Source organism: Ambystoma mexicanum, chromosome 14, assembly GCF_040938575.1.
Source record: "Ambystoma mexicanum isolate Mex_15411 chromosome 14, UKY_AmexF1_1, whole genome shotgun sequence".
In the NCBI taxonomy this organism is placed as follows: Eukaryota; Metazoa; Chordata; class Amphibia; order Caudata; family Ambystomatidae; genus Ambystoma; species Ambystoma mexicanum.
Genome location: NC_090940.1, coordinates 132,616,006 through 132,641,963, shown reverse-complemented (window position 1 = coordinate 132,641,963; position 25,958 = coordinate 132,616,006). Strand labels below are relative to the sequence as shown.

Genomic DNA, 25,958 nt, shown 5'->3' with positions numbered 1-25,958 from the left:
CAATGACCGTCCTCTCCCTAAGCTACACCCCTGGTGGCCATCGTCAGATTTGGTAAGCACGTAAAATGGCAGTATAAAGAAGAGCCACAGAGGGGAAGGAGGGAGGGTTTACATGTGAATCCATGCCAGACCCACGCTGGAGAAACTAAGGGAAGCTCCGTGAACAACAGGAACTAAAAGGAACAATGCAACATAAACAATAATAGTGTGTTCCCGTGTTGACAATATTTAATTTCCAAGTAAAGTTTGTTTATTTAAATAAATAGTGCATTAGAAAATGCTAAGTGGGACTGGCCACCAGGGGGCGCACGGATGACAAGCTCCTCCGTGTGAGCTCCGTGCCGAGGTCCGAAAAAGTGGACTGAGCCCCCACTCTTGGACCCCCCGTAAACCAGTGTTCGACAGATTCGGATGTCTGAAGGTCCCTAGAACGTCATAGGAGAAACCCCGACGAAAAACGGGTGTATTTTCGCCGAGTTAGCAGCTTTGGAAACTCAGAGAGCAATCTGCGCAACGGGCCCGGGATGAAACGAAGTTCAGCCGCCCCGTGCTCCGGCTACAATGTGGGCCAACTCTCAACGTCCCGACTGCATGCAACGAATCCGGCCCGTGGCCGCACACCGGTGGCCCCAGTTCGGTGGGATTCCCCAGCGTTGGCCCTGATCTCTCGTTGACCTGCTTGCGGGACATTTCAAACTTCAATCAGAAGGTGGAGGGAGAGCGCGGTAACACGCAGATTACTACGGTCACACGCTACAGCAGAGGAGCATCACGGCCACCCGCCCTTACAGCGACAGCCCTCTCCCGTCCAGGAAGAAGGAGGACACCTGACGGGGACCCGCGAATACAAGGTACGGGGTATTACGACCCCCCCCACGGCCCCCTCACTGCGGATACGGCTCGATTGGGGCGCTCCGCCTACGCGGCGACACCAACCCTCTCCTGTTGCCTCTCCGCCACGGGGGCTTTCCCCGCACTGTGCCCGCCCACTCATCTGGACTCCGTCGGAGTGCCGTCCCCGAGGTGCGCCCTGCTCTGCGCTGCCCCTCCACGAAGCTGCCCCCGGCACTGAGGCACTCATATTGGCCCTCTTTGAAAAACATCCAGGTGCCGGCCGAGCACACTTCGGGGCCAGGCTACCCGACACCCATGGCACTCCCACGGGGAGCGGCGCTGACAGAAAGTGAGGACAAACTACTTGCGGGCCCCCTGACAGGAGTCAACGCACCTGCAGCAAACTGGAAGGAGCGCTTGACAACAACCTGACATAGAGAAAGACATTTACTGTTACGGATAGCGCCTATCACCTCATCCAGGCCCAAAACAGACCGCTAGAAGAACGAAGACCTTCGGGCAGACACGGCAGCCACCCCCCCCCAGCAAATCGGGCGGAATGACCTAGCAGCATTGGCACAACCCCCATAACAGACAGTAACCTGCCTTGAATACAGGCGCTAAGAGCTCCTCAATACGAGTCAATGTACCTAGATTGAAGAAGGGAGACCGCGGCCCTGTGATACGCACAACCTGGCCTCACCAATTTTGGTACGTCAACTTACACAAGGAATCGAGGCAGAGAGACGACCTGGAACCTGCAATCCTAGGCACCTTCAAAGAAGGTAGGGCCCCCAACGTAGGGGCGTGTGCCTCCTCTGAACCGGGATTCCCCATATGGACCCACTCCACAAACTGGCTCGATTTGCTTACGACCCGTCCCCCTCAGTTAATGGTTCCACAGCAACAATGTCCACGAACACATCTGAGGCGAGCGCTGCCGCCACCAAAGGGGACATCACCACGCTCTTAAATGAGATAAAAAACATGGGGGCTAATCTTGGCGGCAAAATTGACAAAATCACCCAGAGAATGGACAGATTTGAGGAGTGTTTGGAAAGTGTTGAGAATAACCAGGCTTCGATTGACACCCTTGAAGCTCAGATGGACGTACGGATTCGCAACATTGAAAAAAGAGAGGTTGAGGCGCGGCTCAAGATGGATGATTTAGAAAACAGAGAGAGGAGGAATAACCTCCGCTTTTTTGGTGTTCCAGAGCGCGAAGGTGAAACTGAAAAGGACCTCAAAGACACCATTCATGACATCATAAAAATACTCACTGCCGATGAAGAAATTGATGAGCCTAAGACCGAACGCATACACAGGGCTGGCGGACCGTCTGGCGGCCCGCGCTCCATCCTGGCCAAGTTTCACCGTTACCAAGACAAGACGAGGATTCTAGAGAAGGCCAGGTCAGGAGGCCCGCTTACAATGGGAGGCGCTCAAATCACGATTTTTCAAGACTTGTCTTCGCTAACATTGGCACTTAGACGCCTCTGCAGCCCCCTGACGAAATGGCTTAAAGATCAAGGCATACAGTACAGGTGGGGTTAACCTTTCTAGCTCACCTTTGAGCATGGGAGCAGAAAAATAGTCCTACGCTCCGAAGACAAAATCAAAGACTGCATCGCTGACCTCCTGGGCACGGGCCCAAAGGGCAATGAAGAAGGCGACAATGAGCCGCCGGGATCACAGTGGGAGCTGCAGGGCCCCAGGCGCAAGAGAGTAAAGGGATCGAGAAAATACAGACGTCCCAACAACAAGCCAGAAAATGATTAAGTGAGAAGAAGTGTGTATGACTCGACCTGGCTATAACCACAGTTAAAAAATGAGACACCGGCCCTCGCAGGAGTGGCGAAATGGCGGGATCCGCCGTGCGGGTGCCGCCGCTGGCGGGGCGCCCCGTTGGATTGTGTCGTGATGTGAATTCTTCCGAGAGGATCCGGAGAACACACAATGTTAAATCTTTTCATTTTTGTTGACATTACTGTTGAAATTCTGTTGAAATTGTGTGCTGTTTTGGGGGGGGGGGTGGAGATCGAGATGGGGGCTCACCCTTAAGTTGTGATGGTGTATGTGATCGGGACCGTGAGGCAACGGTCCCCACTGATGGTCCGTCAACGGACTCCACAGTGTCATCCAGTCCGTTCCGGACACCGTTAACAGCTCATGCAGCACCTTCAGTTATCACTGGGCTCTCTTCAAAACATCACAGTAGAGGTGGCGCTATGCACCTGCTTGTCTCTATGGCCGCAAGCGGTGAACGGTCGTCAAACACAAAACACTGATGGCATCACTTGAGAAGTCTAAGCGCAAGGGTCCCCTCAGAATTGGGACTATCAATGTGAAGGGACTGAACTCGCCCACTAAGAGATCGCTGGTACTCAGAGAATTCCGCAGATCTGACAGACATTCTCCTCATCCAAGAGACGAAATTTGCAAGGGGGGAGGAGCGGAGAGTCCTGGGGAGGCACGGAATTCTGGGGCTCTGGTCAACTCAGGAAAGCAGGGGTCGGGATCCTCATCAAGAAGGAAATCGGATTTGAGGTGGAAAAGACTTGGTCGGATGTGAGTGGCCGAGCCCTCCTAATAGTGGGGAAAATTGCAAGAGTCCAGGTCACAATTGCTACGATATACTCACCCAACAGCGGACAGGCCCCATTCCTTAGGAAAACGATCCCCAAAATAGTATTGGAAACCGCGGGTCACCTCATTTTAGGGGGCTCCGTAGACTGGAGACCAGGCAATCCGGACACGAGGGCACAGCATAGAGGGGACCGTACCGAATTTGCTGCCATGATGGAGCTATATGACCTAAGGGACGTGTGGAGAACTCTGCATCCTGATGAAAGTGGCTTCACCTTTTATTCGAATCCCCATGGCACATTCACACGTATAGACTATATATTCCTTTCTCCTGACCTCACAGAGTCTGCATGTCACTCTGGAATCGTCCCGATAACATGGTCAGACCACGATGAGGTCTTGGCGGATCTCAATTGGACCAACCTACCTGTTGCTGGGGAATCTTGGCGCTGCAACGAGTCCCTCTGGACTGATGTGGTGTTTAAAAACGAAATGGAGACCGAAATCGAGGAGTATTTCAAGGTGAATAATAATGGGGAGGTCTCAAAGCAAGTGATTTGGGAGGCTGGGAAAGCTACTTGGAGGGGGATACTCATGCGTGAAGGGTCCTCTAAAAAAAAGAGAACGTAAGATCGTAGAAAATAAACTGCGTGATGAAATACACCAACTGGAGGCGGAAGTAAGGGATAATGCCGAGGTCGACCCCATTAAATTAGACACAGCTCACCGTAAAAGAGAAGAATTGCGACTGTTGGGAGCATGGCCAGGTGGTGAGGACATTACAATTCCTTAGGCAAACATACTACAAGAAGGGGGATAAAGCTGATGCACTATTAGCTGCCAGACTAAGGGAACGGAGGGAAGAACGTAAGGTGAAAGAAATAGCATAGACCACTAATCCTACAGCGCACCCTCCCCACTCAACACCCGAGTGCTTTGCCAACTTTTATGAAAACCTATATACTTCTGAGCTGATCTCTACCCAATCCGACATATCCTCCTATTTGTCCTCAATCACTATGCCCACAGTAACATACACAGAGGCTGAGCTCCTTGACACTCCAATAGTTGAACACGAGATACGCGACGCAATCAAAAGGCTAACACTAGGGAAAATCCCCGGGCGAAGGCGGTTTCACGGCAGGCTTCTACAAGACCTTTAGCGACCAACTGTCACCCTTCCTTACGGAACTCTTTAACGAGATACTGGAATCGGGAGTGTAACGCTCACCTGATTCCCGCAGAGGCGCCGGTCTTGACTGGGTGAATGCCGTATCTTCAAAGGTGATGTGTAACACACGGTTGGCTCTTTGGGCTGGACCTCTGTGCACTGTATGTCTGACTCGAAGAGTAAGATGTCTGCAGATAGAAAATATGGGATTTATGAACTGGGGTTATTGGGTGCCTCTCTCCTCTTCCCTTTCTCTTCTCCTGTAGAACCCCAAAGGTTAACGCCCTCACCTTAGGTAAGTGAACGCCGAGCTCTGCATCTGCCTCGGGGCAGGGTGCCGTAACCAGTTTCTTCACTGGATAAGGGTGCAGGCCTCTTGACCTCAGAGGACTGCTGTCCGTCGTTAACTGCACGAACGGTAAGTTCTGGGCACTTCAAATGTCTTAAAAGTCTTTTGTAATGATATCTCTTGTTTTGCAGGGTTCCGGCGATGGCGGATGGCGGGCTGATGAGAGTTGAGGATCGAACCCGCGTGAGAAATAGAAGCGCCTGGAAGCACGTAAGTAAGCGCTTGTAGCCTGCTTCACGATGCGCACTAACTGTCCCTTTTATCTTGCAGGTACAAGTTTGGAGCTTTAGAGAAGCTGAAGGGTGCTGGAATACCCACTGGATTCGGCGTGGGAAGGAGTAATGGCACGTGAGTAATAAAGTTGCCCAATGTCTTTAAACGCATCCTTCTTTTGTCTTTCAGATGCGGGATGCAGCGCCGAAGGCCTCCGGAGCGTGCGAAGAGCTGGTAAGCTTTTGTCTTTCAGATGCCGGAATGCAGCGCGAGGCGTTGGTGACAGCCGATGGACCAGGTAAGAGATGCGCTGCCACTGAAGACCGTAGTGCTAACCTGTTCTTTCTTTGTCTTTACAGGTGCTACTGAAGACTGGATTCCAGGATGGTAAGCCTTTGTTCCCTTAGGCCCAGGATCAGAAGCAGAAGATACGATGAGCGTTCTGCTGCAGAGAATGCAGAATAACACAAAGCAAGATTCATCCATCGGGTGTGGTTTAAATAGCCTCCTGTAGTGCTTAGGTGTCTCCTTCCACAGCCACGCCTAGGTAAGAAAAGAGTTCCTGCTTTCCAGAAGAGTTCCAGTGTTCTGAACCTAGGGAGTGGCTCCTGTCCCACCCAACAGGAAAAGTAGTCCCAAACAGAAGAGGATCAGGGGTTCAACTGGCAGGTAAGTAAGCAGCATGGTCTGCTGCAGGTAAGTCCACCCAAGCATTATGAGCCCGGCGCTTCCAGCGCTGGGACTGGGCATCTTTATGAGCCTGGTGCCACTGGCGCCAGGACAGGGTCCAAAAGGTCCCAATTGGGACTGGCTGGCACTCGGAACCGGGGTTATGGGTCTGCTTCCAAGGGAGTCGGGCAAGTCCTGATCTTTTGGAAGCAGAGATCATGACAGGGAGCCGCTCCAGATTCTTTCAAGAAAGCCCTCATAACAGTCATCCCAAAGGAGGGCAAAGATCCCAAACTATGCGGGTCATACCGCCCTATCTCCCTCCTCAACCTCGACGCCAAGATATATGCTTGAGTATTGGCAGGGAGACTGGAAACCTTGATGCCTAAATTGATCCACCCTGACCAGGTCGGGTTTATTCTTGGCAGACAGGGTGCCGACACCATGCGTAAAACTCTACACCTCATCCACGCAACACACAGCCTACCAGATGACCTGGTTCTCCTATCCATTGACGCAGAAAAGGCCTTTGATAGGGTGGAGTGGGATTTTTTGGGAGCAGTCCTCCAGAAAGTAGGAATAGGCCCTAAATTTCGTGATGGGATACGTGCAATATACACCTCCCCCAAAGCATCAATATTCGTGAATGGGGAGTATTCTAGGTGGTTTGCACTACAGCGAGGGACCAGACAGGGATGCCCCCTCTCTGCGATCCTGTTTGCACTTTCCCTTGAACCTCTGGCCCAAAAATTCAGAGAAAAACCCCAAATAGAGGGTATACGGTTGGGTGGGACGGAATATAAGGCAGCCCTATACGCAGATGATATTCTATTACACGTAACCAAACCTAATAACTCTATCCCCCATGCCCTAACTCTAATAGAAGAATACGGCCAATATTCTGGCTTTAAAGTAAACAAATCAAAGTCCACACTCTTCCCCCTCCAAGGTACCCTAATGAGAATGAGGCCAAGTTTCTCTCACTAGGGCTCAACCTGGAACACACGAAATTACAATACCTGGGTATTCAGATCACCAAAACCCTAAGCGACCTCTATGAGGCTAATTTTCCCCTTCTCCTCCGACGATTCGAGACAGACCTCGAGAAGTGGAGTAGGTTAACGATTTCCTGGCTGGGGCGTATCAACGCCGTAAAGATGGTGTGCCTCCCCCGCTTCCTCTATCCTTTCCAGATGCTACCAATTGAGATGCCCCAGAGATTCTTCATAGATGCCCGAAAGATCATGATGCAATTTATTTGGCAGGGGAAGAGACCGAGGATCGTATACAACACTCTCACACTCCCAAAGGACAGGGGAGGAGTGGGCCTCCCTGATCTAAGAACCTATTATAAAGCTGCTCAGTTGCGTGTCTTAATTCCACATCTTAGAGACCACAAACACCTACAATGGGTACAGATGGATAATCATTACATGTCGCCCGCCACAGTAGCAGAATGGCCATGGTCACCCTACCAAAGGGTTCAAAGGAAAATTAAACATCATCCCATACTGACTACCATATAGAACATATGGCGCCCGGGGAAAGAGATGCGAGAAGTCACAACCTGGCCATCCCCGCTCAGTCATTTGTGGTCTCCAGGCATAAATGACCACATCCCGAATCTGGAGCGGTTCCAGTCATGGTACGAGGCGGGCCTGGAAAGGGTGGGACAACTCCAAAGAAAGGACTCGTTCATCACACTACCGGACCTGACTACAGCATTAGGGATAGGCAATTTATCGACATTCCACTTTATCCAATTAAAAGGGGTGCTAACGAAACCCGAGTGGAAGGAGAAATTGAAAAAGAGACCTTACCACCTTTGAGAAACTACTAGACTCCAGATCAGAAATGAAAGGTGTAATATCCGTAATGTACCAGACACTAATAACAGTGAGAGGTGGATCCACAGACTTCCTCAGAGCCAGATGGGAGAAAGATTTTGGCGTTGAGATATTCCCCGACCAATGGGACTTATTGTATAGAGTGGCACCCAAATCCTCCTTGTCCAATCAATTTAAGCTCCACGCCATAAAGATTCTCCATAGGTGGCACTATGATCGGCTCAAACTCTTCAAGATGTCCCAGTCAATGAGCCCGAGATGCTGGAGGAACTGTGGAAAAATTGCCGACTACTGGCGCATGTGGTGGAGCTGCCCACATATCACAGTGTTCTGGACCGAAGTCTTGGGATGGGTTAGGGAGGTGGATGGTATTCAAAGGGAGCTAGATCCATTCCTTGTATTGTTTGGCCTTGAAAAGGACGAAGAAGATTGGCTCCGGGTGAAAGGCCTGGCCCACCAGCAGCTACTGTTGGCGGCGAGAGCACTGATAGCGATCAAATGGAAATCTCCACTAGCCCCGGGAAAGAATGAATGGATTAAACTAGACACGAACATTTACGTGATGGAAACGATCGCGGCCTCCCTACATAATAAGGCAGCAAAATGTGAAACCCTATGGATGGACTTTAAGAATACATATATCACACCAGTCGCGGACTCTCAGTCAGGAGAACCCTCAGAAGCCTGATCTAAGGATGCCACGCTCACAAGAACACTACAAGAGCTCAGAGACTGATTCCTAGTTGCCACGGTGCTGGTGGATGTTGAAATGTGTTAATTATGCGCTCCCAGTGTCTTTGTTAAAGGATCATATTTGTGATGTACATTACTCCAAGTGGGGGAGGGGATGGGAGTGGGGTGAGGCGAACAGGGTAAGAGACATACCCAGCCAAATGGAACTGTCGTAAGATCAAGTGATTCCAATAGTGTCTATTATTTTGCAGTTGATTGTCTGGCATGTACCGCTGGAAGATGTACAATTTTCATTGATTACTAATTGCCTCTTTTCTTTGTTCTTCTAAAAACCAATAAAGAAATTTAAAAAAAAAAAAAAAGAAAATGCTAAGTGATTTAATCACAAAGTTCATCACATACATGGTGTATAAATTTGTATGGAACCAATACAACACACAATTTGGTTAAGAAGAAGAAAAAGAAAGAAGAGGTTATATTCTTTTTTATTTTTTAATTTATATGAAATACAATTAAATAAATGTATAGACCTTTCAAAGTAACAATGAAAAGACAATATTCACAAACTCTATTGCAGAAATGTATATGAACAAAGTGCTGATAGTGCCGAGGCAAAACTGAGCTTACTACCTGGCCCTGGCTAACTCATGTGTGTTTATGTGAATTTCGCATCAATTTAAGCCAGTGGCCAAGAGGCGTCCAAATTTAATTTTTGGGAAAAATACAATGAAAGCATCATCAAATATAAGACTGGCGACTGAGTGCCAAACAGAGGGCTGATAGAGGAGACTGATGTTAGTGGAGTCTACGCCTACCGATATAATTGAACTATAAACCAATATTTTAATGTTAGCGTGATGTGCCAACCGCTGTTGTCATAACAAGAAATACTATACATAAATAGTACCCAAGCATGAGCGGCACAACTGGCGTCTCGGTGGAGAATGAAGTATGCACCACCTTCATCAGGAAGAACTGTCTCTGTTCAGCCCCTAGAAAGAATACGAGAATAAAGTACTCAGAGTGTGCGAACCGGTGATGATCCTAGTATGGGTGGTACTTCAGTTAACCAATGTAATACATATTCCATGTATTGAACAAGCATATAAATTGTTCCTCTGTGAAGCGGGGCAAGCAATCCCAGAGAGGGTAGCTGAGGACCTAAGCGGGAAGCCCATAGTACCCACCACAAGTGTGCTTTTGAAAAAGAAAAGGTGGGGAAGGAAGTAGTCCAAGAGCAAGTGCTTAGGAGTACAATTTGTGAATACCAGTCTAGCATGCCAAAACATCCATAGTGTTTAGGTATTGATGGAGAAAAGTAGAAGGACCTGATATCTATTTCAGAAAATAAGAAGAGAAGGAGGAGAGAATCCGGACTGGAGATTATACTTACCACCTTTGAAGCGTGGAAGGACAAGTACCGCTGCTTGCACGACAGGGCTTGGATCTCCCCGACCCGTCTTCCATGATGGTACCTTCAGCGGGCCGGATTCATCTGTTCAAAGGGCGCCCCCATGAGCTTAGTCAAGACCACATTGAGTTCCCAAGCCAGGGCAGGAGCCTTCACCGGCAGAAAAGTCTTGAAGAGTCCCTTGAGGAACTCCTTGACAAGTCTGTGCGACCACAGGCAAGGCCTACCTCGGCGCCCTGGTGTCACGGAAGCCACCTTGAAAGAGGGATGAGTGTTACACTTCAGACTTCCCCGTCGGCATCCTTGCAGAATACATCTTCTTTACAGGCTCCTCTATGGTCCAGGTACAAGCTACCATGGCGTCTGTACAAACGTCGACGTACTCCAGGTCACCTGACAAGCCTTGTACGTGGAAGACGTACAGCAAGCCACGCCCCTCTTACGACTATAAAACCACCGTCTTCCAAGGGGCTCGTTGCTGCTAATTAGCGTTACCAGCTACACGCGGTTTCATCCGTTTCTTCTTCGTGTTTCCCTACACGATTCCTTTTCTGAACTCCTGGTTTTGACCTTTTTGCCTGAAATTGGATTGCTTCGTCTCCTCCCTTGTTCTTGTTGTGATCGTCTGGTTGTTGGACTCGGAACGTTTCTGGATACAGCTCTCTTCTGTGTCTTGCGGTTCTTCCCTGGTTGCCGCTCTGCACATCAATTTTGGCTGTTTTTCATCCGGATCAACTCAACAACTACTCAACCATATTCGTGTACTCAGGTACATATCTATTGTCTTTCATGGACATTGTTTTCTGTTGGATTTTGGGACATTGAGTGACTTTCCTGTGAGATTACTCTTCAGTGCAATTGAACGCTTTCCTGATCTGCACCAACCCGACCCTAGTGCGTCCCTCGTGCCGTCCGGGGTTACTTACCTATACTAACTTCCCTGTTTGTTATTTTCTCCTGTCGTTGTCTTCAGAAGTCTGAACTCCTGTTTCAATCCTGGACTCCTCCTACTCCATTTATCTTTACTCAGGTCAGTTGTTATCAGTTCTATAGCTAAAGTGGGAAACGATACTGATTTAGATTTATTACACTCATTCGTGTTATTCTTTGTAGATATTCCCGGGGAAACGCAATTCCACTCCAATATCCATATAGGTAGTTGTCCAATCTTTTACTGTTCTAATCATTTGTTTAACATCAACACATCAACACTGTCTAATATCTTGGTATTCTTTTACAGCATTGGTATTGGCGGTGTGTGTTCTCCCCGCTCTTTTATTCAATTGACATCTCTGTCTGTTCTACTGAAACAGCAGAGAGGTACATTGTGGAAAAGAGCCCCTCTTTGAGGAAGCCTGAGTCTTGTGCTCAGGGGAGCTGGGATGGAAGGCTGAATTCGGAATTCTACGCTACCAACATCTCCAAGGTCGTGTTCTCCGCATCTTTGACCTATTCGGAGTGGTGAGTAACAATGAGCCAGTCCAGCTTTGGCCAGGTATGGTCAGAGCTGTAGGGCTGTGACACGCAAAGGGGTCATTTTCTGAGCCCGGCACCAAACAGAGACATGCCTCCACTTATGGCTGTAGCACATCAACGTTGAAGAGGCTCTGGCCTTGGCCAGGATGTCCTTACACTCTGCAGGCAAAGAATAATGTCCAAGCCCTGGGCCGCAGAAGCCAGTTCCTGAAGTTCAGCAACGCTGGTTTGTGGTGTAGAATCCCCCCTCCCTCTCTGGAGAGAAGGTCTGGAAGTGGTGGCAGCCTGATGGGCAGAGCCGCCGACAGACATAGCAGGTCTGGATACCAGATTTGCTGTGGCCATGCCAGAGTGACAAGTATCATCCTGCAGTGACACTGTCGGAGTGTGTTGATCACTCGTAGCAGGAGTGGGAGCGGAGGAAAAGCATATAGGAAAAGTCCCTCACACAGAAACAAGAATGCATCCCCCATGCACCTCCGAAGTGGGAACCTGCTGGCGAACTTCTGACACTTGGAATTGGTCGCTGTTGCGAAAGGGTCGATCTGGGGTTGACTCCATTTATGGAATAGAAGATCAACTTGCTCCTAGCGAAGCTCCCACTCGTGGCAAGAACGTAGCTACCTGCTGAGCGAGTTTGCAATGGTGTTCTTGGTGCCCGCCAGGTGAAAAGGGACGAGAAACATGTCCTGACGAATGGCCCAGTGCCACATACCTTGCCTCTCTGGAGAGAGCGCCCTGCTCTGCTTCCGGGTGTCATGGTGGCGTTGTCTGTGAAGATCCTCACCACCTTGCCCCTCAGCGATGGCAGGGAGAACTTGAGGGCCCGGAATACGGCCGAAGCTCCAGGACGGTAATGTGAAGGGTCCTTTCTTCTGGCAGCCAGAGGCCTCTAGTGTGCAACTGTCCGGTGTGAGCTCTCCAACCTTCTAGAGACGCCTCCGTGGTGACTGTCTCCTGGTAAAGTGGGACTTTGAATGGGGCCCCTTGCGTGAGATGAGAGCGCGCATCCCAACACTGTATTGCTTGTTGGAACTCCTCGTTGAGGGCGATCTTGTCCGTCCAGGATCCCGAGGCTTGCAGCCACCTCGCATCCAGAAACTACTGGAGAGGCCTAATCTGTAGTCTGCGGCGTAGGATGATGCAGGAGGACATCATGCCCAACAGTGACTTGATGGCTCGCATAGTAGCCGATCGTGCCGACAACAGGTGCTGCACCTTCCTTAGGATGGCTACCACCCTCTCTTCCGAGGAAGAGGCCAGGCAAGTCACTGTTTTGAGTTGGGCTCCCAGAAACAGAGGGTTCTGCGATGGCTCCAAGCAGGACTTTGGATAATTTATGGAGAATCCCAGATGTGTCACTAAATGCATGGTCCTCGCTGTGTCCTGGCTCGCCAGACCATGAGAGCGGGATCAAACTAGCCAATCGTCAGGTAAGGGTAGGCGTGGATACCTTCAAGACGAAGATGCGCCGCCAACGGAGCCAAACACTTTGTGAAGACCCATTGGACCGATATGTCACCCCTGGACCATGAACCGCTTCTGAAGGATGGGGACGTGGAAGTAGGCGTCCTCTAGGTCCGTAGAGGCCAGGAAGTCGCCTTCCTCCAGTTGGCCGAGCATGTGCTGCAACATGACCATCCTGGGACTTCACGTACTTGTTGAGGCGTCGCAAGTCCAGAATCGGCCTCCACCTCCTGTCTTCTTTCAGATCAGAAAGTATCTGAGTACTCCCCGGAGCTGCAGGGAGACGCTTCTATTGCCCTCTTTTTTACCATGGCGTGGACCTTCTGCAGCAGCTGCGCCACATACTGTTCTTGTCGAGCCACAGGGGGGGAATACGCGGACACCTGCGTTGGAACTCCATAGTGTGCCCCTGTCCGAGAGCATCCAGCACCCATCTGTTGGTGGTGATGGTCTTCCACACGCTGACGAACCTCGCAAGCCAGCCTCCCACTGGGGTGCACAAGTGGGGACTGAATCCATGGCCAGTTCAGGCCTGTTTTCGGTGTCGGGGACCTGTCCTGCGGGTGACACCGATGCTGTCCTCTACTGCCATATGCCTACAAGCGACCTCTGTACCCCTCTTGCGTCGTCGAGCGAGGAGGATGCTGATAAGGAATGGTGTAGCCCGATCGGGACCTGCCAGGTTTTCCCCTAGAAGAATGAAAGGATGACGACCGACGTTGCTGCAGGGTACCCTGTGAACACGCCATCTCCATGTCACTCTAGATGATTTGAAGAGACTTGTTGACCGTCTTCCAAAACAGGTTTTCCCCATCGAATGCCATGTCCAACACCCTACACTGAAAGTCCAGCCTAAGGTTGGTGGCTTTCAGCCATCCCTGTCGACGAAGGCACACTCCGTTTTCCATCTGACGGAAACCGTAATGTTGGTACAGCCGAAATCAGATCATTTCAACCATTCTTTTTTATATGCAGTATTTTCGTGTGATACTGATTAGGACAACCCAATTTTAACAGCAACATATGGCAGGGCAAATATAGAAAGGAATAGATGCCACCAATTTTCCAAAAACAAATGAGTTTTCAATCTTTTTCTGAAGAGCAAAAGGGAATCAATTTTTCACTATTCTGAAGGGAGAGAGTTCTAGAAACGAGGACCAAATACGGAGAAGGGTCTGTCACCCCATGTGGAGGACTTGGAGGTGAGAACTGACAGGAGGCCTTGCCCCACAGAACGAAGGGATCGGATGGGGCAGTATGATTTTATTTTTGTAGAGAGACAGGACGGTGCCAGACCACCACTACATTTGAACACTAAACAGAGGGCCTTGAACATGATCCTCTGTTGAACAGGGAGCCAGTGTAAAGACTTACGATACTGAGGAATAGGGGAGCTTCTAAAAAGTGAAAAGATCAGGCTAACAGCTGAATTTTGAGCAACCTGCAGTCAGTGCAGTTGGTAGTTTAAAATGCCCATAAGAAGGGCATTACAATAGTCTAACCTTGAGTTGGCAAGAGAACCAACAACAGTTGGATGATCAGTAGTGAAAATAAGAGTCAATAAAGGTGTAAGCAGTTTCATTTGGTAGTAAAAAGATTTAACGACTTGGCTAATATGTGAATTACAATCCAATGTAGATTACCAAAGGCAGTCGAGATTCTTAACTGTCTCAGAAAACTTTGTTGGTACACCAAAAAGGTTTGGACATGAGTAGATTGAAACATACAAGCTAGGTTTTTCTTAGAACCGAATACAATTGCCTCTGTTTTTGAAGGATTAAGTTGTAATTTGTTCTGTTACATCCACCCTTTTATTTTTTCGCCTCACTGAAGGACACAATCTAATGCTTCGAGAGGTTGCTTTAGTCAGACATAAATCTTTGTGTCATCAGCATAATGAATTCTGAAAAATGCTCATCAATGGACAAATATAAACATTAAAAAGCAAGGGTGATAATGAAGAACCCTGAGGTACTTCACAACTGACTGGCAATGTGTCAGACAGATGTGGGCCTAACTTAACTTGTTGGGAACGCTCTGAAACAAAGACACAAACCATTTTAATGCATCATCCTACAGCAGTGACAAGGATAACAGTCTGGAAATAAGAACGTCAAAATCCACTGTGTCGAAAGCCGCAGACAAGTCAAGCATGACCAGCATGTGGATATCACCTTCATCAGTAGTGCTCAGCAGGTCATCCAAGACAGCCAAAAGCGCTGTCTCGGTTCCGTCACGCGGTCTGAAACCAGACTGATAAGTGTCAAAGATCGCATTATCCTCCAAAAAACCCTGGAGCTGAATGGACACAATCTGTTCGAGAATTTTTGCTGACCATAAAAGGTCAGCGATTAGATGATAATTAGACAGAGTGTCATGGTCCAGAGTAGATGTTTTTCTTAAGAGGTTCAAAAAATATTTTTGGGAATCTAATGGAACAAAGTCCTGAGCTAAGCAGTCGGTTACGCCTTCTGGTGGGGTAGACTATGGGGTTCATCCCACGGTGACCTACTTTCCAACAAGGGTCCCTGGCCCCCTTCTTGGTCCGAATAGTAACCTGAATAGTAGTCCTTGGGCAGGTCATCACTCTCATTCCGAAATGGGTTAAATGGCTCAGCCCCTGCTAGTATAAATGTGCACTGGCACACTTGGCTCAGTCCCTTGTCCTGTACCCCTCCCCGGGGTCACAGGATCCTTACTCCTTCCGCTCTCCTGAGACTTCTGGGGGAAGAGGCTTCTGTCCCCTTCCAGGGGTCTTTGTTGAAGCTGCAGCAGTTACCTCACGCCGTGCCGGTAAGGACACACACAAATCAGCAGTTGCTGTGGCTGTAGGCATCACCCTCACGGTCGGACCCCCTTTTGAAGAAGTAGCGGTCGTCGACGAGGTCGACGGGGTGGTAACAGCAGACGTCGATGTGGTCATGGCTATTGATGATGTTGTCTTGGCTGGTTGAGACACTGATGTTGATGGCGTCGCCGATGGAGGAAGCAAAGGGCCCACTTTGGATCTCTCCTTTGTTGCCTCGTCCGCCGATGGCAAGCAGAGTTTCGAAGGAGTCAATGACTTTCTCTCAGACGGGGCGACCGCCAATGGTAGGCTCACCGTGGATGTGATCAGTGATGGCGACTTTGTCCTTCCCAAGCTGGGACCTGCAGCAGAGGCAGACCCAGAGGGATCAGCGACGTGCGCCCCTGCCTTCTTTTGGACCTCGGTGGGCGGGTTATCCTCAAAGGACCTCAACCTCTTTTCTGAGGGAGCTCGATTGTGGGACCGGCCGGTCCTGGGGGGGAGGAGGGAGCACGACCATATCCAGAGACCGAGTCAGACGCCTTACCCTCATTTCAACCTTCTTGGTGTTTTTCAAAAAACCACTGCAGACCTTGCATCCCTCCTCATCGTGGTCTGGATGCAGGCAGTACAGACATTTGTGGTGTTGATCCCCCCCCCCTGAAAACGTTCCATAGTCCAACTTACACACAGAGTTTGAAGAGGCATCTTTTCTCCTCAGGTCATGGCCCAAGGCCGGGCCTTCTCTAATCCGATGAAAGATCCTCGATGTAGTATAATATTCACTGATAGCAGATCACTGCTGCAGTAGTCAACCACTAGTCGAAATACAAAAATGTGGTCATATTTTACCCCAAAACTCAAAATATTAGGAAAAATAGCTCAGAGATCACTAAGCGAACTCCCAACACTGAAGCGTGAGATACAAATCTGAAGATGGCCAACAGGGGTGGAGCTTAGGGAGAGGACTGTCATTGGATAGGGGCAGTATGACGCAGAGGACAATGATTGGTTTACAGGAAAAAAATATTTTTAAAGCGAAAGTGAAACAGTTTTTTCTTTTACCGAGGATTCCCAGCCTGGTGACAGGGAATATTCATGAGCATGTGAATCCATGCCAGACCCCATGCTGGAGAACCTGATTTAGACAGTTGTACTGGTTGTCGTTGATGGAAGTTGGCTTAAATATAGTGTCTTTATATCTTTAGCTATTTTGACTCACTGGAAGTCTTTCTTCATGGAGGCTCCCATCATGTAGACTCTAGAGTTATTAAATCCAGTAGCAGAGCAACTGTACTTTGTTGCCCTTGTGTATGAGTGGGGAGAGTTGGACTGGGAAGCAAACTTGGCCTGGGACATTTGCATCAACGTGGGCTCATATTACACCGTGCAAGCAAATACAACCCTCTAATTTGGAGTTGAGGGGATTCTCCCAATAGGACATTTTGTAAAAATGGGTCCAAAGAGATGTTTAACTCTACTAAAACAGAGGTGCTCTTCTTCCCTGCCAAAACCGCTCTATCCTCTCTCCCTCTGCCTATCCAGTTCCAACCTGACACTCTCCCCTATTTTTCTTTAGCTAGAAACCTCGGCAACATCTATGACCCATCTCACCTTAACTACTTTAATTTAAAAAACTGCAACAGCAGCTCGCCTCAACCGCCTAAATATTAGAAAAATCAGGCATCTCCTTCCTTTCAACACCGCCAAGCATCTCTTAACCACTGTTGTCTTCTCTAAACTGGACTACTGGACCAGCATCCTCTTTGGTCTCCCCAACTATGAGTTCTGTCCTCTCGACAAGATCATTAAAGGCATGGTCTAGTAAAAAAAATTAAAAAATAGATAGGCAACATAAAAAAAAATACTAGCATTCTCTTTTTTAAAACTTCCTAAGTAAAATTTTGAGCTATTCAAGCTCAAAATTCGCAAAAGCAAGCTCATGGGCGCATCCATCTTGTGAAATGGAGGCCCTTCTGTGCTGGCTTTTGCTTTTGCGGCACTAATGAAGGAAAAGTCAGATGTAGTAAAGAAAAGCTACCGCTGGGTGGCTTTCCCTTCATTAGTGCTGTACGCGGAGGACGGGGACCGGAGACTAGAGCAGGAAAGCTGCAGCTGAATCTCGGTAAGTGCTATTTATTTTTTTTAAAAAATAAGCACTAGCTGCGTTTATTTTTCTAAGTTTTCCGGGCTGGAGGAGCCCGGAAAACATAGAAATAAAACTGCAGCTTTAAAAACGTTGTATTTATGTTTGCGGTCGCTTTTGAAGCGACCGCAAACATAAATACAACGTTATTGTGTTGGAAAACACTGCGGTTTTTCTTTCCAAGTTTCTCAGGCTCCTCCGGCTCGGGGGAGCCTGAGAAACTCGGAAAGAAAAACCGCAGCATTTTCCAACACAACCGCGTTGTGTTTCTTCCTGCTGTGGCTATCACTTTGGGTCTCCGGTGCTCCCAATGCGGTTATGTTTACATGCCGCGTAGTGTTTCTACCTACAGCTGATTTCCCATTTGGGGCTCTCGGAAAGCAGATTCAGGCAGAAACAACGCGGTTGTGTTGGAAAACGCTGCGGTTTTTCTTTCCGAGTTTCTCAGGCTCCTCCGAGCCGGAGGACCCTGAGAAACTTGGAAAGAAAAACCGCAGCGTTTTCCAACACAATAACGTTGTATTTATGTTTGCGGTCGCTCCTCCAGCCCGGAAAACGTAGAAAAAAAAACGCAGCTAGTGCTAATTTTTAATAAAAAATAAATAGCACTTACCGAGATTCAGCTGCAGCTTTTCTGCTCTGGTCTCCGGTCACCGTCCTCCGCGTACAGCACTAATGAAGGGAAAGCCACCCAGCGGTAGCTTTTGTTTACTACATCTGGCTGGCTTTTCCTTCATTAGTGCCGCAAAAGCAAAAGCCAGCACAGGAGGGCCTCCATTTCACAAAATGGATGCGCCCATGTGCTTGCTTTTGCGAATTTTGAGCTTGAATAGCTCAAAATTTTACATAGGAAGTTTTAAAAAAGAGAATGCTAGTATTTTTTTTTATGTTGCCTATCTATTTTTTAAATAACATTTTTTTACTAGACCATGCCTTTAACTTCGCTACCAGGACTCTTTGAACTCCCTCACTTCACAACTACTTCCTGGTACCGTTACCAGGCTGGATGGCTGATGATGCAAAACAAGGCCAAATTTAAATGTCTTCTCCTGGTTCACAAAACGATCCACGGTAAGGCAATACTGTATATATCCTCCTCTACAAGCCTACTCGTAATCTCAGCCTCCTTGACTACCCGTGTGGCTCCTCGGCCACCCTTTGCTTCCTCTCGCTTCCAATCTTTCTCTCTTCTTGCATGGAATTCTCTTCCCCCGGACATCTGAGAAACAGTCTGCACATTTTTGTTCAAAACCAAACTAACAGCATACCTCCTTGCCTCCAAGTTATCCTTGTAACCTAACTTTCATCTGCGTGCTACCTAACATTTTTCCTTCGCCTAGAACCTGCCTCTGTCCCTCACTTCCTCTGCTTCCACTCTAGCACTTCGCCCATCATGGTCACATCCCAAGCACAGCTACTCATACCGCCTACCTGCACTTAAACATTTCCTATGTAGGTTGTCCTTAATCTATGTACGTCCACTTATGTATTGTCCCCAGGGACTGTTCCATTTAGTCCCCTCCACAACCTGGTCAGAATGTCTCTCCAACTCACCCCATTGTAAGAAGCTCACTGCTTCCCGTCAAATCTGATTTCTTATCTATTGTATGTTCTATTGTGATCAAAATAGCATTGTTCCTCCTGTGGGATGAGGGGTTAATGAGAGATGAAAGGAAGCGGCAGGCTAAAAGGGAGAGAGCAGAAAACCAGGGTACCCACACAAAAGAGGCAATGGTGCAGAGGCCCATGGGGAAATCTCTAGATTTACCTGTAGGCCAGGCCACCACTGTGAGTGGATGGTGAAATGGAATGACCACCTAAGGTGATTTTCTGATGTGAACTCTGGCCAGGAGCACACAAAGGAATGCATGGGTGTGTCTGCAAGGAATGGCTCAGTGGAATTTGTGAGAAACCAGAAGGTGTCTCACCCACTAGTCCCCGAGGTCTCTCTCTCAGGTGGCCATGGCATGGCCATCAAAGTTTGGGTCCACACCCTGGGGGTAGACAGGTGCAGGGTGCAGGAGGATCACCAGGGTGAGGGTTCTTCAGGGAGTGGGACACCTGATGGCCGTATCCCCCTCCTTGTAACACCTTTACCCCATCACTCGCCTAATGCAACACGGTGAGACCGTATAGAAATCTGCACGTCGCGACCTCTCAATATTAATTGCACGCCTTGATCTACTTGTGCAGTCATCTCCTAGGACCTTCGGAAAATCGCCAGCAGAAGCTGCTTCCAAGCGCTTTTGGGCACCTTTAGATTTCACCCCTTTGAATAGCGCCCGAAATCGCCATTACAAAATGGCCGCCGAATTCTAACACCTATCTAGGTGCTGCATCCGACCATCTGCCTGCTCAGGATTGCCCAGCCCCCCCTACAATAGCCAATCACTGTGGCCGGTAGGCGGGAGCCGGCACAACCACACAAAGGCACAACATCAACAAGGCACTGTCTGTGCCTGTCCCTGACGATCCGTTACGTCGACGGTCGCCAGGACCCTTTGATCTACCCTCGACCTATCGTGAGTAACCTATGCCCCATAGACTACAGTGGCAACCATATTATAACACCGGAACACTTCTCCATACCGACTTACTAATTCAACCACGTGCCTTTCATTTATAGTGGCACACCCACGCGGCCTCTGACTGCATCTGCAGCTTGCATGAGCCATCGTGACATTGCCTGCTACCAGTAATCATCTTTGCTCGGCGATAACTATATATCATTATTCCTGCTTCACTTCTCATGCAGATATTATGCATATACCGTTAGCATAACCAACGACAAGAGACCCTGCGCACATATGACCATTAGATGCGCTTTATCCTGTATGCATTTTTAGCCACTGCTGGGTTATGCATTTTGAGTCATTGTTGGGACATGCACTTTTAGTCACTGCTGGGTTTGCCAAATTTAGGTGCCCTTTATCCCGTTTGCACTCCCGAATCTAGACTGCAGTATACTTGTGCCCTGCACATTACCCAGTATTAGTAAGCTCACGCTAAAGTTGCCCAGTACCATAACAGAATGCAGGCACTGCTAACTTTAACTATGTTCCCATTCTGCATTATACCATCTGTCACCCCCTGCACTAGAGGTCATTACATCAAGTTTGACGAAGGGTTAGGCAGACTGAGATGCCCTCGTCACCACCCCATCCCCTGCCCCACACCTTTCCTCCCCACACTACACCCTTTCCCCACACCAATCATAACCAAACTACATCCATCATCCACTATGTGCACCACATATGGAAAGCTGCCCCTTGTGCCTATAGCCTCAAACTGCCTCCCCTCCCGACATCTCCAAGCGTAACAAGAGACTAACCAGCAGACTACCGTCCAGCAGGCACTCAGCAGTAGAATATACCTATAAGCTCATACGCTCAATCACCCTGGATTCACTGATAATAATCGCAGGTGCATTAAGAAAAGGTTTACAGCCACACTGAGCAACCTAGGGGAAATTAACCCCAGTCTACCAACGAAGGACTCACAAACAGCCCATTATGGGAGCATTACTGAATGTCAGGTCATTGGTAGCACATGCAACCGAGATTGCCGACATTACTGTGAATAATAACCTCGAATTCCTTGTAATGACAGAAACCTGGCTGCACGAGGCAGCAGGCCCTTCTATTGCCCTAGCCGTCGCAGACAATTATTCCATTCTCCGTGTAGACAGACCCATGGCTCGCGGAGGAGGAATAGCCATTATATTTAAAGCCACTCTCAATATAAGACTAGTCCCCCCTACGTCGTTGGCATCATGTAAACTCCTCTCAGTTAAGTTCCAAACTTCACCCAACAGTACCATCACACTACACATCATTTACAGGCCTGCAGGACTCCTTGAGTCCTTTGAAGAAGATATCATAGCCCTAGCAGCCAACACTAAACCCACGACGCAAAATATCATCTTAGGAGATTTCAACCTCGGTTATAAGGACACTAGAGACCTACACGCCATCTCCCTAGCCTCTGCACTACTAGAACAAGGCTTTACCCAAATTTGCACCAAACCCACCCACGAAAAAGGAAGGATACTTGACTGGGTTGCGGTTCTCAATTGTACCATCACCCCACAAGATCCAACTCCACTAGTATGGTCAGACCACTACCTTATCACTTTTGAATTGCAGATCAACAACTTGGAAAAGAAAATGCCCATTACTGCTCCCCCTTGCCGCACAAGGAATAAACGTAACATCACGGCAGATGCTCTAGTTCCATTGGTAGCCCCCATACTAAACACCCTACCGGACAACAATGATCCTAACACTCTAATTAACATCTACAATGAGACCATGACCAAAGCCATTGATGTTATTGCCCCGCTAAAACTGCGAAAAAGCAAACCTAAAGCCCATCTTAACTCGTGGTTCACTCCAGAACTAAAAACACTCCGTACTGAAAAAAGAAAATGGGAAGCACGCTAGAAATCATCCCCTACACTCGAAAACAAAACTAACCTTACCATTACCACTACTACCTACAAAAATAAGATAATCCAGGCTAAAAAAGAAACCTATAATGACAGAATAGCCCAAGCCAGCTCCAATACTAAAGAATTATTCAACATTCTAAGAGAACTAGAGAACTCCAACCCACTGCCAGATACATGCACCAAGGATAAAGCCTGGTGCACCAGCATTCAAAATGCCCTCTCCAATAAAATTAAAGGACTGCAGACTAACATAGCTGACAAAAGATCCCAACTAACAGTCAATACACCAGTACCTACCTCTACCCCTCACACTAACTCAGGTTTCACATTCAAAAATGTCCCCATTCCTGAAGTCCACAAAATCATTGCATCTCACAAACCATCTAATTGTAAGGGCGATAGCTGCCCAGCACAGATTATAAAAGATGCAGCGAGAGCCCTTGCCCCATTCATTACTAAACTTGTAAATTCCTCCTTCTCTAACAACTCCATCCCTAGCAACCTCAAACAGTCTTGGGTTCTACCACTATTAAAAAAACAGACCCTTGACCCGGCTATACCCTCTAACTACAGACCAATTACGACAGTCCCTTTTCTACTGAAAATTTTGGACAGAATAGCCTATTTGCAAATACAAGATTATCTTGAAGCACACAAATTACTCGGTACCAGTCAATCTGGCTTCAGACCCCAGCATGGAACAGAAACCACACTTGTCGACCTCAAAAGCCAGATCGATGAATTAAAAGACAAAGGAAAGATGGCCATCCTACTTCTACTCGACCTCTCTGCGGCTTTTGATCTGGTGGATCACTCCATACTATGTAACCACCTATCCTCAGCGGCCCATTTCTCCAGTTCGGCAGTTACCTGGATCCAATTTTCCTCGCTAACAGAACTATGCGCGTGTTCTCACCCTCAGCAGCTGCTGACCCCATCCCCATCACCTGTGGAGTCCCTCAAGGATCCTGCGTCTCGCCCACTTTGTACAACATTTTTACAAAGCCACTATTTGACAAATTGGACTGTCTGGGTGTCACCTACACAAATTATGCGGATGACACCCAGATACTCCTACCTCTTTCAGGTACCTATGATATAGACGCGCGGATCAACAAAGTCTACACCATCATTCAGGCATGAATGGCCACACAAGGCCTCTGCCTGAATGATGATAAGACAGAACTACTCCTAGTCGGATCATCCAACAACCTTCTCAAACTTAGTCCTCACTACACAAATATCCTCATCGATGGGAACAGTATACCCATTGCCAAACATGTAAAAACTTTAGGTTTCTACCTCGATGCCCAGTCTAACCTAATTAAGCAGATTAACACGACCTCATCGGCCACAGCCTACACAGGCAAGTTGATCAGAGCCTGTAGACCTTTACTATCCCCCACCAGCTGGCGAGAGCGCTCATACAATCCAAACTGGATTATTGCAACAGCCTTTATCTAGGAGCTAACAAAACCATCGTAAATAAAGTCCAAATTATGCAAAACAACGCGCTCAGAGCAGCGTTAAATATTCACAAAAGAGAGCACATATCAGAAACTAGAAAGCACTACAGATGGCTCTCTATACATGACAAAATTGACCTAAAAACTATCTGCCTCACTCACAAAGTGCTTAATTACCAAGCCTCCCCCACCTCACAGATAAGTTCACATGGAAGGTTTCCAACAGAATCACTAGATCATCCAACATACCATGTCTGGTGGTGCCTAAATATAATCTAAAAAGAGCTGGTGGCTCTAGCTTCCCGGTATTAGCCGCCCAGCTTTGGAACACTCTCCCTCAGAATATTCAGACTATTCAAACCTTCAATAAATTCAGAAGACATGGATACTCAACAAAACATAAAATATTAACTCTTGATACCAATGACCACTAGGTGGTCCGCCCATGTATGTATCATCCATCCCATACTACTGCTATGACCTATGTATAATATGTATCATGTCTATTATGTATATATGCACCACTGTAATTTTTTCCTTGAATGTTTAAATTGTATTCATGTACCTAACTGTCTATAATATGCCTGTAACCTTTACTATCTTCTTGCGCCCAATCACCCCCGGGTCAGGTGCGCGATATAAATAAAATAAATAAATAAACAACCCCCCCCCTTCACAAACACCTTCACACAGACAGCCCGGTCTGGAAGAAAACAGACTCACACCCGAGCATTGTACCTGACATGTCCCACTAGTATGGTCAGGCAATTACTGGTAATCACTCACACCTGACTTCCATTAAACTTCCCCACACGGATAAAAGGCAGAGCACGAGAGCACACTCGGAGTAAGGCAAAGCACACGAAGGAACAGTATTTTCCTGACGCAAGCTGAACTAGGGAAGAAAGATGGCAAATCAAGAAGGGTGCTTAAGGAGGGAGATACCCTTAACCTTTCCGTCGAGAAACCGTGCTTTCCAGAACCCTTTAGATTGGAAAGCGTAAGGCCAGGAAACCAGACTGAAGAATCCTGTATTGTGTGTCAGAGATACCCCGGCCCTCCTGCATGGCTGACAGAGTTAGGGACGAACAGCAGCTGCTGTGGTACCGTCCTTGGCTCCAAGGTCAAAGCAGCGACAGAGAGATCAACACAGCCGGTGAGTTGGGGAGACCAATGCAAGACCGGTCTGGTCTGTGTTGAAGTTGCAAGCAGCAACATTGTATAAAGAGCGCAAGAACGAAGATTGGTAACGCGTGTGATGAAAGACACAAGGAAAGCTTATTTTTTTTATTTTTTAAAAATAATTTGTATTGGTTTGTTACAAACATTTAAAAAATTAAGAACAGGTATATAAAATACAGACACCAATTTATAGTGTTATTGCTAAAATAAGAACAAACAAGGAGCATTCATTAAAGAACTAAGGAATCAAACATTAATGCAATAACAAACAGAAAGTAAAACTGCATGAGTAAAAGCGCAAGAGAATGAATAAAGAGTGAAGCACAGAATTAAAAAAAGAGGAAAGGGAGCATTTAAAGAATATATGTGAGAAGTAACAAAGACTTCTTTTGCTCAATCTTTAGCTGTCAATTTGATTACTACTTTTTCTAAGAAGAAAATTAGATCAATCGTCAGTTTTCGATCAGAGTCGGAGAACAATTCACTCCACCAGTCAGCATCGAAGGAAGGTCTTGCTACAAAAAATCTGCCCAGATGCAGGTTACCTTCCTGTAGCAGGTCCGGACAGAACAAGGTGAGGTGCTTCAAGGTCTCATATGGATTTTGACACAGTCGGCATGACAATGATGTTCGATCGTCTCTTTTCCAAAAGTGTAGAGTTTCTCTTGTTGGTAGCTGATTTAAGCGTAATTTTAGGAATGTCAACCTATGGGTTCTTCCAGGAATTTTTTCAAGTACAGCTGGCTTGTGTTGTACTTCTTAGCTTCAATTGGAACCAAACTCGTGGGCCTGTGTTTGCGCTGGGTATCTCCAGTGTCGATCCAATCTTGGATCCATAATGATGTTTTAACTTTATTTGGATTATTTTGCAAAGTCTGGTTATCTGAGCCAATGTCAGCTAATATTTCTTCTGCATGCCAAGCCCATAGTGTTGTTATGTTTTCGTTGTTCCCACTCACTGGATCTTTCAACATTTCATATTGAGGAGCCACCTGAGATGAACTCATTTTGCGATACTCATTAAGGGTGTTCCACATTATTCTTGCATTGATGAAAACTAAACGAAGCTCGTATCTTATGCATGCCGTTGGGACACACCTGGGTAGCCACAAAACTTTAGACCAAAAAGGATTTTCCAGCGACGACCAAAATTCAGCCGAGCAGCCAAGAGCACTTTCAGCTCCATGTATCACAGCAGGGACGGCTTTCT

At 47.7% G+C, this 25,958-nt stretch overlaps 1 protein-coding gene across 2 annotated transcripts in view; it reads right to left on the bottom strand.

The window, feature by feature from the left end:
• The window catches only part of ZFYVE26 (zinc finger FYVE-type containing 26), a 1,501,667-nt gene that overhangs the window by 889,485 nt on the left and 586,224 nt on the right, over positions 1–25,958 (bottom strand). The gene's annotated exons all lie outside the window — the stretch shown is intronic.